This window comes from Equus quagga, chromosome 15 (assembly GCF_021613505.1).
Source record: "Equus quagga isolate Etosha38 chromosome 15, UCLA_HA_Equagga_1.0, whole genome shotgun sequence".
In the NCBI taxonomy this organism is placed as follows: Eukaryota; Metazoa; Chordata; class Mammalia; order Perissodactyla; family Equidae; genus Equus; species Equus quagga.
This window is the reverse complement of record NC_060281.1, coordinates 37,464,055-37,475,451: the sequence shown is the minus strand read 5'-3', so window position 1 is coordinate 37,475,451 and position 11,397 is coordinate 37,464,055.

The following is an 11,397-nucleotide window of genomic DNA, read 5'->3' as shown; positions in this document are numbered from 1 at the left end:
AGGATATTTAGCAAAATAGTTGGCTTCTACCCACTAGATACCTGTAGCGTCCCCGAACCCCAAACCCAACCCCATTTATAACAGTCAGAAACATTCTCAGACATTGGCATATTTCCTCTTGGAGGCAAATTCACCTGGTTTAGAAACACTGCTGTAGGGTTATTTAGGTTATCTCTTTCTTATTGAATGAGCTTTGGTGGTTTGTTTTCCAAGGAATTTACTGACAAAAAGTTGTTTTAAATATTTCCTTATTATCCTTTCAATATCTGAAGATTTTCCAGAAATCTTTCTAGTAATGATTTCCAATTTAATTCCATTATGTGAGAGAGCATACTTTATATGACTTGAATCCTTCATTGAAAATTCATTGAAACTTAGTATACAGACCAGAATATGGTTTATCATTGGTAAATATTCCAGGTACCCTTTAAAAGAATTAGAATTCTGCTGTTGTTGGATGAATTGATTGTCAGTGCATATAAAAATTGGAGTCTTCAGATGATATTTTCCTCCAGACAAGGGTCATCTTTTCTTTTGCTGGGCAGAGTGGGATATTGAGCCCCTGTCTGCAGGTAGGGCCCAAACTCAGTCAAGACAGGGTCACCACATTGGAAAGGCTTGGTCTATCTCCTGTTATCCCTATTGTTACGGTACAGTCTTTGAGGTGTTTCAACTGAGAGACTAATGTATGAACCCGGGTCCATCCTCTGGGTTAGTCATGAAGTCTAAATTTTAATTCCTTAGTACCGTACAACTATTAAAAATTCAGCGGTGTATTCACAGGTTTTTGGCATAGCTTTTAATTTCCCTCCCTACTTAACTTAAAGGCTTGTCAAATACCTTTAGAGGAAAACTGCGTTGTATTTCAGGCCTCAGTTCTCCATTTTTGTCACTTTAGCATGACAAAAATGACAAAGTTTTGTTTTGTTTTTTTCTTTATTCCCTACAGGTGGTCCTTTTACCAGTTGCAGATAAGTTATTGGTTTCTTGCTTGCATCCAGAATCCGCAAATTCTCCCAGGGAAAAAGCACCTTCAGCTGACTTCTTCACGGTTCTTCACGGTTCTTCACTCCATGGAATATTAACTGACTATTCATTTTTTGTCTTTTTTGCTTCCTTAGCTCTCTGATATTTTACACAAATGATTTTTTATACTTATTATGACTTTTCTGGTTCTTGAAGATGTCTGAAAGCTGTTCTATCTTGGCTGGAGGCAGAATTCTTGATTCAGATTTGAGCCAAGTTTGTACTTTGCAGCATGGATCTTGTTGGTCTGGGTGGCTTCACGGGCAATGTCAGAGATGGATTTACCCCGAAACTGATGGAGCTTAATCTTTGTAGTCTATTACTTGCATGGGGCCCTTTCCAAGACTCTGGGAAGGATCCTAACAAAGTGTTCACGCAAACGTGTTTTTGTAAAATTTGCAAAAAAATTGTATCCATAATTAGTTCAGGCCACTCTCTTTTCCACTCCATTTTCCCTCTGTTGTAATTCTCATGTCCATTGGTAATGCAGTAGCTGTGAGAATTTTTGCCATCTGGCTAAGAGAAAGCTATGTTAGGGATACAGTTATGTGGTCCACAGTCACTTTTATGTATAGGTTAGTTATTGTTAACCCTTCTGGTGTAGGAATGGCTTCTAGGAATAGTCTGACTTCTGATCCTACTGACTTATCAGCATCATGACATAAGACGCAGGGCCGGAATGTGAAGATTTCTGATGATGCCAAGCACCTGAAATATGTGGGCAGTGGATAGCCATTCTACTGCTGCTCAAGCCTTAAAATATGGTTACTTGATCACTCTAAGGACTCCAATTAACGAAGGAGTATATTTTCAGAGACTTAAAAGAGAATCCGGGACACAAAGGAATATAAAGAAGTTTTTCAAAAAGTTGGTAAAGCTCAACTGAAATTTTGAAAGATGTTTTGCGATGTTTGAATAAAACAAGTGAGAAATTATAGACTTCTGATTTCCATACACAAAGAGTACCCTCCATTGTCATGTTCGAATTTCTTTATTAAAAAACAACAAAGCGGGCCGACCCCGTGGCCGAGTTGTTAAGTTTGCGCACTTCGCTACGGCGGCCCAGGGTTTCTCTAGTTCCGATCCTGGGTGTGGACATGGCAGCACTCATCATGTCAGTTGAGGCGGCGTCCCACATGGTACAACTAGAAGGACCCACAACTAAAATATACAACTATATACTGGGGGGACTTGGGGAGAAAAAGTAGAAAGAGAAAAAAAAAGATTAGCAACAGTTGTTAGCTCAGCTGCCAATCTTCAAGAAAAAAAAAAAAAACAAAGGAAAAACTGTAAGAGAAAATAATAACATATTTAAAAACCCAGTAAGTTTCTCTCAGAAAACAGAGCTTAGAAATATATCTATATGTGTATAATCACACATACATACACACATATATGTTAATTTATCTATCCCTCTTTATGCGTGTGTGTGTGTGTGTGTGTGTGTGTGTGTGTACCCACAAGTTCATACTGATGCCTCTGATTCCAATCAAATATCGCAGGGTTCATTCTAGCCTTCCTCCTTTTACTATTTGTACCTTCTTTCTCTGGCAGTGGGAAAGCGGGCTCTCAGGATCCATAATATATTTAATTATTTGCTCAATTATAACAATACAAATAGTTTCAGAATTGCTAACCTATACTCCTGGTCATAATAATTTTACTAACTAGAGTACAATATTTGTGTACAGTTCTTTTTGTCATAACCTTAGACTAGTCTGCCCTTTGCATGGTAGTCAAATACTCTTTCCCAAAGTTAATTTAGGTGAGTTCTTTTCTTTCTCATCCTCTTTAGAAAGGTTATGCTGCTCATTTGTCATACAAGTAGGTTCATTTATTACTGTTTGTATTCCTTTTGGGTAATCCCCATTCTGGTTGACTTTAATTACTTATTTAAATTTTGACTATGTGAAACATTATTAAAGTTATAAAAGTAAGAACTACTCAAAACGTTATATTCAGAAAAGAGTCAATCCCCTTCATCCTTTCCACACCATTCCGATTCACCAATTCTTTCTTTCTTTCATTTCTTTTGGTGAGGAAGATTGGCCCTGAGGCAACATCTGTCACCAATCTTCCTCTTTTTGCTTGAGGAAAATTGTCTCTGAGCTAACACCTATGCCAACCCTCCACTATTTTTCATATGTGGGATGTGGCCAAGGCATGGCTTGATGAACAATGTGTAAGTCTGCGCCTGGGATCCAGGCCCTCAAATCCTAGTCTGCTGAAACGGAGTGTGCAAACTTAACAACTATGCCACCAGGCTGTCTCCTGCCACAATTCTCTACATTCTATTCCATGCTTACCCCTGGTGGAAATCCAATCTCATTAGTTTCTGGTTTATCCTTCTTGTATTTCCTTTTGCATAAGAGAGCAGATATATGGATATTTTATTATAGCCTCTTCTTTCTTCTGTGAAAGGTAGCATGTAATAGACACTCTTTGATCTTTGTTTTTTCACCTAACAATATAACCTGGAAATCACTCTATATTTGTTCATACAGATCTTCCCCATCCTAGTTTAAAAAAAAAAATTATTTTGAAAAACTCACAGATTTATAGGAAGTTGCAAAAATAATAATACAGAGGGGTCCTGTGTACCTTTCACTTAGTTTTCCCCAATGAAACATCTCAAGTAACTATAGAAGAATGTCAAAACCAGAAAACTGGGCTGGCCCGGTGGCACAGCAGTTAAGTTTGCACGTTCCACTTCTTGGTGGCCCGGGGTGGCAGGTTCGGATCCTGGGTGCAGATATGGCGCTGCTTGGCATGCCATGTTGTGGTAGGCGTCCCACATATAAAGTAGAGGACACGGATGTTGGCTCAGGGCCAGGCTTCCTCAGCAAAAAAGAGGAGGACTGGCAGTAGTTAGCTCAGGGCTAATCTTCCTCAAAAAAAAACGAAAAAACAAAACCAGAAAACTGACATTGGTACAAGCCACAAATCTTTCTCGGGTTTCACCAGTTTCGCATACACTCATTTGTGTGTACATGTAGTTCTACACAATTTTGTCACATGTGTAGATTTGTGTAACCGCTGCCACAATCAAGATACACAGTTGTTCCATCACCACAAGCTTCCTTCCTGTTACCCGTTTATAGTTAACACCCATCTCTTTCCTCTCTCAACTGACTCCCATTCCTAACTCCTGGCAACCGCTAATCTGTTCACTATCTCTATAATCTTGTCATTTTGAGAATGTCACATAAATGGAATCATACAGTATGCAACCCTTTGAGATTGGCTTTTTTCACTCAGCTTAATTCCCTGACATCCTTCCAAGCAGTCACATGTATCAACAGCTTGTTCCTTTTCATTGTCTGGTAGTGTTTCCTGGTATGGATGCAGCCTAGTTTGTTTAACCAGTCACCCACTGAAGGACATTGAGGTTGTTTGTGTGTTTTGGCTATTACAAGCAAAACTGCTATAAACCATATCATCTAGACTTTTGTGTGAGCATAAGTTTAATTTTTCTGGGATAAATGTCCAGAGGTATGATTGCTGGGTCATACGTTAAGTGTATGTTTAGTTTCTTATAAAACTATTTTCCAGAGTGGTTGTGTTATTTACATTACTACCAACAATACATGTGATATCCAGTTTCTCTGAATTCTTATCAGCATTTGGTGTTATCACTATTTTGAATTTCAGCTCTTTTATTTAAATGTATAGTGATCTCACTATGGTTTTAATTCACATCTTTCTAATGGCTAATGATGTTGAACACACTTTCATGTGCGTTTTTGCCATCAATATTTCTTCTGTAGTAAAATGTCAGTTATGTCTTTTGCTTATTTTCTAATTGTATTATTTGTGTTTTTACTGCTGAGTTTTGAGAGTTCTTTACATATTCTAAGTCTTTTGTCAGATATATAGTTTGAAAATACATATTTCTTTTAGTCTATAGCTGTTCTTTTATACTCTTAACAGGATCTTTCACAAAGCAATGTTTTCAATTTTGATGAAGTCCAATTTAATGATTTTCTTATTTTATGAAGTATTCTTTTGGCATTATGTTGAAGAAAATAAACCTTTATGAAGTTTTATTTTTCAGTTTTCTTTCTTAGAGTTTACTGAGGTCCTTGAATATGCTGGTCGATGTTTTCGTTATCTTTGGAAAATTCTTAGCCATTGTTTCTTTGTATTTTGCTTCTGCCCCACTCTTTCTCATGTCTCCTTCTGATACCCTAACTATTTATATCTTTAACCATTTGTGTAGGACCTATATGTGGCTATGTTCATAATTTGTTTTCATTTTTGTTCTTTCTTGGTGTTACTTTTGTTTTTTTCCACTTACTTGTCCTCCAGTCACTATTCTTATTTTATAATGTTAAACTCAGACTGAGTTTTTAATTTCAATTATTTTAATTTCTAGAATGTACATTCTATTCTTTTTATGTTTCGTATGTTTATATTTATCTTTGGTGAAATTATCTTGAGTTCATCTGTTTTGTCCATATTTTCAACTTCAAAATCTGAATTATCCAGGGATTTCTTTCTATGGCCTTTTTTGTGTGTGTGTGCTGAGGAAGATCAGCCCTGAGCTAATATCTGTTGCCAATCTTCCTCTTTTTTTGCTTGAGGAAGATTAGCCCTGAGCTAACATCTGTGCCAATCTTCCTCTATTTTATATGTGGGTTGCTGCCACAGCATGACTGATGAGTGGTGTAGGTCTGTGAACCTGGGCCACTGAAGTAGAATATGCTGAACTTAACCACTACACCATAGGGCCGGCCCTTCTATGGATTTTTCTAAAGAAAGATTCTTGATTACTGATCATATGGTCTTGCTCGTTTCATGCCTAATAATTTTTTATTGTACACTTGCCTTTGTGTAAGTGGACAATAGAGGCACTAGAAAATGTCATTTTCCACCAAGGGGTTTCTTTATGATATCTTTTAATTAGATCAGCTAAGTGTCTTTTTTTCCCTCCACTTGACTATCCTCTACCCCTGCTACCATATACCCTCACACACCAAGCACCATAAGCATTTCAATTCTTTCATTTTTCTATACTCCTCTAAATTTTTCCTTCTCCTCTCTCTCTACATGCATTTTATTCTCTTAATCAAGAATTCACTTCCTAATAATCCACCTCTTTAAGTTTTCTTTAAAATAAACTAAAATCCAATATTGAGTGTAGTCAGTGCTAAAATAGAACTGTGAATAAAGAGCTTCTGGAACCCAGATGAAAGAACAGCCAAGTTTAACAAAGAGGAATAACAGCATTTTCCAGGAAGAATATTTCAACTGAACTTTGATTATTTTAGTATTATTTTTAATAGAATGAACATTCCCCTCTGAGAGAACATCATAAGCAAGGGGACATAGAGTAAGGAAAGTCAAAATTATCAAAGATTTACTTTATGTCAGGGACAATGCTAGATAATTAATATTTTTTACCTCATTTAACTTTCACAGGAACTCTTCAAAATAATTTTTCCCCAATGATAGTAAACGAGGTTTTCTAGTTTTTAAGCCTGGATTGACTGTTTCTGAGCTGGAGTTTGAGCCATTGTCTCTCTCAAGGCTAATCTCTTTCTCTTTGATTCCAAATTGTCTTCCAGAGAAGATTCAGTTTTTTATTGTTTAGGAAAAATGGTGAGTAGTTTAGTGCATTTGGAGTATAAAATAAACAGAAGCTCTTCTATTTATGTTTTAATTTATTTTTTATTTTCTTCTTCTTTTTTTTTTTTGAGGAAGATTAGGCCTGAGCTAACATCTGCCACCAAGCCTCATTTTGCTGAGGAAGACAGGTCCTAAGCTAACATCTATTCCCATCTTCCTTTTTTTCATGTGGGACACCTGCCACTGGATGGCTTGACAAGCATTGTGTAGGTCCGCACCTGGGATCTGAACCAGCGAACCCTGGGCCACCGAAGCAGAATGTGTGAACTTAACCACTTTGCCACCGGGCTGGCCAGAAGCTCTTTTAGGTAGAGCTGGGAATGTAAGTTGGCCCAGAACCAGCATCAACATTAGGGAATATTTGTATATTTCTCTAGGCAATAAGGGTCACCTAAGGAATTTAAGTAATGGCTTGATAACACCTATATTTTAGGAAGACTCCACTTATACCACAGTACAAGATGACGGTGAGTAGTGAGACACTAGAGATGAACTGATGAACAGGCTCTTGTAACACATCAGGGACAAGTTAACAAGGCACTGGGCTAGGGAAAGAGAGTGGAAATGAAAAAGAAGGCAGAGATGTGAAAGACAGATGTTATGGGTAGACTTAGAAACTTATTGAATATAAGAATTCAGGGAAAGAGATGGCTCGAGAAAACTGAGATGTTTTAAGACTTGGTGACTAGACAAATCACAACGAGACAAAACTCAAGAAAAGCAAGTATGGGGGGGTTGTGTTGTAAGGTTTATAACATATGCAGAATTAAAACTTGACAACAAGAGTACAAACGACAGGGAGCAGGAAATGGAATTACATTGTTGTAAATGTTTTACATTATATGAGAAGAGGCATTTTATTTGAGGATAGACTATGATAAGTTAAAGATGTATATTGTAAACCTTAAAGGAACCAATAAAATATAACAAACAGTAGAGATAAAATAGAATAATAAGAAATTCTCAATCCAAAAGAAAATAGTAAAAAAAGAAAAAAAAAAGGAACAAAGTACAAATAGCAAGGAAGTAGGTTAAAATCTAACCATATCAACAATAACATAAAATATAAAGCATCCAAGAACAATTAAAAGACAGAGATTGTCAGACTGCATATAAAGTTACAAATAGCTTAAAAGACTGGGAACAGATAAACCATGCAAATACTGGTCACTCTGAAGGTGGAATGTCAGATAAAGAAGATTTCAGAACAAAGAATCTTACCAGAGATGAAAAGAAGCATTTCTTTAATGATAACAGAATCTATTAGTCAAGGAAACATAATTGACCTATCTGTTTGTTCCCAATAACAGAGCTCAAAGATAAATAAAGCAACGTTTGACAGTACTAGAAGGAAAAATAGACAAATTTACAGTGACAGTTTGGGATTTCAACATTCTTCTCTCAGTAATTGATGGAAGTAGACAAAAACCAGGAGGGCTAGAAAAGATTTGAACAGCGCTCATAGCCAACTGGACCTAATTGACATTTAAGGAACACTTTACCACTAACAGCACAGTATATATTCTTTACAAAAGTGCACATAGCATTCAACAAAAGACACCATCTGCTAAGCCATAAAACAATTCTCAATAAATTTAAAATCATACAATGTTAAAAAAAGAAAAAAAAAAGAAAAGAAGGTTTGGGAAACATGGATAAAAAAATGATGAACATTTGACATCAAATTTTATTAATACATGTGATAAAAGTTTTATAAATAATCTGTCGTTTACCTCCACAAAAGCTACAATGACAATAAGTTAGGTTAAATTGTAATAAAAGAGAACTCATTTAAATATAATTGCATTTGATGGAAAAAATGGCTGACTTGTAAAAGATGAGAGACTTGTAGATTTCATTTCTTTTTCTGGTAACTTCTATGATGTCATATTACAACATATTAAATCATATGGTAATATTCTGGGAAGCATCTCTTGTAATCGCTTATAACCCTTGGATTATATTATTTTGTTTCACAGAAAGTCTCTTTCCACTGCTATAATATTTCTATCAGTTAGAAGTTTAAATATATTCGTAATGGGTTAGGGGTGGTGACAGGCCAAGTGTTAGTAAAAGAGGAGGAAGTGAAATGGCAAAAAATTTAAAGATTGCTTCTAGAATTTCTTCTTTGGCTACCCAATTCCACATCCTTCATTGAGTTAGGTACCTGATGAGAACCTCATCTCCTTCATTTCTCAGAGGCACTAATTATTTCAGATAGGAAATTCTTGAAAGCATCAAATTCTCTATGCATTTCTCCCTAGTTTTCATGAGAAAATATTAGGCTGAGATGGTAATGCCACCTAATAACTTAAGTATAAGATGTAACTCTCAGGGGAACGGTTCATCTGACTGTGCACGCTATTATTTTTTGTCCTTTTTAAAAACCAAACCTGCTAATTTATTCTAATAACTCAGCTGAAGTCATTTGTCAGTCAGACAGTAACTTTCCTAAGATATTTTAGTAATTTTTACCAAACTAGGCAAATTGAAATGAGATTATTTTAATAGTTTGGCTGATTTTTTGGTATTGTGTCAAAATCAATCTCTTTTTTTTAATCTGCTCTCCTTTTCTCAATGTATCTGTCTTAAATAGAAAATATTCAAGTTAAGCTTCATTATAATGGACCTTGAAATTCCACAGAAAGTTAATCTTAAGTAAACAAAATGGTAAAGGACTGAGAATAGTACTTTTTTGCACTGCACACACTGAGGAAGTAGCAGAGGACACATATCATAAAACGAAACCAGGCGCATGTAGATCCTTCCACATCTCTTCATTGATTCCAGGTTCTACTCTGAATTGGGTATGAGGTGGCCACTTTCCATGCCTTAATGTTCATGACTAACTACTGATCTTACTGAGACCCAGTGAGGAAGATTTTGTGCTCTCTCTCAGTCTCTCTCTTGGGTGAATCTATAATGTGCCTCTGTGTGTGTGTGTGTGTGTGTCTTGGGAAGAGTGATATTTCCTCTGAGACTGTATGCTTTCCCAACCCTTGTTAGAGATAATTAGTTAAGGGAATTTTTGAAAAGGAAGTTTTATTCCATAGGGTGAAGCAGAAAAGGAAATACCCAATCCTATATCAACTTTGAAGTCCATAAAAACTTCTTCCTTTTGAAACTTGAATCCTTTGATCTTTAAGTGTTCTCTGTGCTGAATGTACATCAGAGATACCCTAGCTTCCTTCAGGCTGCTCCTTATCTGGCTCCTTATCTGGGGTGGAAGGAGGGTATGTGGATATTTGGGGCCCTCAGGTGGTAAAACTATTGCGCACTTATCAACATTCTCCATCCAGATTCAGCTCAGCTGGGTCCTGTTGCCTCTTTATCTTCTTCCTATTCTCATAAATTTCTTAAATGTCATTTTTCTCTTCTTGTTTTCACTATGGTCATCCCACCTGGACTTCCAAGTGAAGTCCCAAGAAAGAGAAGGAATGGTGGACATGGCATTTCTGAGGTTGCAGTCAAATTTGGTAAGTTAATGATCCTGTGTAGAAAGAAACGTAACCTAGACCTCTATCCAATCATCCGTCTTTTTTGTTTTGTTTTGTTTTTGAACCTTAGACTATTGCTGAATCATGGCAATTAGATTTATTATGCCAATACTTCATAGCCTAAATGTCTCTGCACTTTATTTGAATAGGCTTGATTACATTTTAAAGACTGTGCTTTAATGTAACTCCCTCTATGAGGAAGCCAGAGAGAGACTTTGAACCCTTTAATGGAGTTCTTTCCAAAAAACATGAATTTAAAAAGCAGTGGAATCTACTGAATTGAAAAGTTTTGAGACTAAAAATACTAATTATGGTCCTGCATCATGTGAGAGTATATGGAATAAGGAGCTCTCAGTAATTGTGAGTGTTGAGTATTAACAGTGGAACTTTGAACTCCAACACGGAGAGTCAATGAAAGAAGCTTATAAAATGTTCTTCTGAGTTTTCTATGGTTTGCATTTACCTCATGTTCCATTTGGCACAGAACAAGCAGCTTGTCTAACTATGACATGCCCACACTTCTCTTAACTCTGGGACTTGGTAATTCATTCCTCTAAACAATCTAAGCAGTAAATCCCCGTTCTGGCTCTTTGTAAATGAATTCGATAATAGTTGATATTGGGGCATTGTTTGCTTCAATTTTCAAAAATCTTGTGAAGTTGAAATTACCTGGTCAAGGATCCAGAAGTCAGAGAGGGTATACAATTTTGTCTTGTTTTTCATAGCAATGGAAACTTACCTAAATGCAGTAAGTGATAAATTGCATGATGCAATTAAATAATTAATGTGTATGGCTCTTGTGAGCAAACTATCATGCCACCGTGTTTAGAAGCCACTCTATTAGATTTAAATAAGGATAGACACACATATATCATTTAAAAGAATATTCTTGGCAAACAGAGGAATCAGCAATTAGTTACTACAGTTCAGAAATGCAAGAATGCAGTCCTCGCTAAGGCAAGGCTTGGTAAAGAAGAGTAGAGACTGAATATTGATATGATAATCTGAAGAGAAAGGCAGACAGTGAATGGATGGTTTAGCAACTAGGAAAACTTTGTATCAGAATGAAAAATTCATGAGAATAATCCTATTGAATGATCTCAGGCTTTGTGGGTCCTTTGGTTGATCTGAGAGAAAAGATAAAAAGCAAAGAAAGAAAACAAAATAAAAAAGAAAATAACTTGGGTTTGTACTCTACTATATAGTTGATAAACATTCATACACATACGTACACATCACTGCCAAG